At 40.8% G+C, this 1,082-nt stretch overlaps 1 non-coding gene across 1 annotated transcript; it reads left to right on the top strand.

Moving 5' to 3' along the window:
* Window positions 1–529: 529 nt before the first annotated feature.
* TRNAC-GCA (transfer RNA cysteine (anticodon GCA)) lies at window positions 530–601 on the top strand. Its single transcript has one exon. It is a non-coding gene; the product is annotated as a tRNA-Cys (tRNA).
* The last annotated feature ends 481 nt before the right edge of the window (window positions 602–1,082 follow it).

The following is a 1,082-nucleotide window of genomic DNA, read 5'->3' as shown; positions in this document are numbered from 1 at the left end:
GGCAGAACTGGTTTAGGATTGCAATGAATTGGGGAAAGGTTTTCCCTATGTGATCTTAGGTTTTGTAATAACAGTAGGGCACTCTGTAAGGGTCTTGGCTGTTTTATGTAAATGACTTCTCTATAAGGTGCCCACCTTCCCTTTTCTGGCTATTGTCTATTTTTCCCCAGAATTGGGGGTTAAAATTGTTTCTTCTGTCCATTGAATTTTCCAAATAAGTATTTTTTGAGTGTCCATTTTTTATTGTTTTCCTATTGTGGATAAATCTGATTTAACATCCTAATGCAGTGTCTGAATACTATTCTATACACAGTCTGGGGACATTGTCATCCACGTTGGCTTTGTCCCCTACTTAACACTTGTCTCTTACTGTCCAAAACATTTTCCTAGAGCGTTGTGCATTTGGTCAGTATACAAAAGCTTCCTGTGAGAACCATCCATGCTGTCACTGTAAATGCAAACAGTGCTAAATACACAAGTGACTCATAAGGGTTACACCTAACCTGTTCTATAGAGTATCACTCACATAGGGGGTATAGCTCAGTGGTAGAGCATTCGACTGCAGATCGAGAGGTCCCTGGTTCAAATCCGGGTGCCCCCTTAATTTTTCTAATTACATTCATTGACACCTACATCATCTATTGAGACAACACTAAACATTTGGCAGCAGATAGCTGTAGTATGGATGCTTTACAGCTTGTGTAATTGTTTCCTTTATTTCCTTATTTATTTTTTTAGTTGACGACTAGGGTAATAATAAGGTGGCGTTCACACTTTCTCCCGTGTCCGCCCGCCGGGTCTACGTCCTATTTCCAGGGAAAACTTGACAGTGGACGGCTTCCCAGTGGTCAGTTTTAAAATCCATTCATTTGAATAGCCTTTTAAAGCGAACCGCCGATGTCCACCTGTAGTCTCTCCATGGGGAAACTTTTTTTTTTTTTTTTTTTTTTGCATGGACACAAAGTCCTGCATGTTGGACCCGGGCGCAAGTGTGAACACCCCCTGACAATGGAAAAGAGGGTGTTTGCAGTTTTAGCCACATTGAATTCACTGTTAAAATTGAACTTACCGATAATGCCATG

The sequence above is a fragment of the Leptodactylus fuscus genome, chromosome 6, assembly GCF_031893055.1.
Source record: "Leptodactylus fuscus isolate aLepFus1 chromosome 6, aLepFus1.hap2, whole genome shotgun sequence".
Classification (NCBI taxonomy): Eukaryota; Metazoa; Chordata; class Amphibia; order Anura; family Leptodactylidae; genus Leptodactylus; species Leptodactylus fuscus.
Note: the sequence above shows the minus strand (reverse complement) of the source record. Positions and strands in the feature narration are given on the sequence as shown.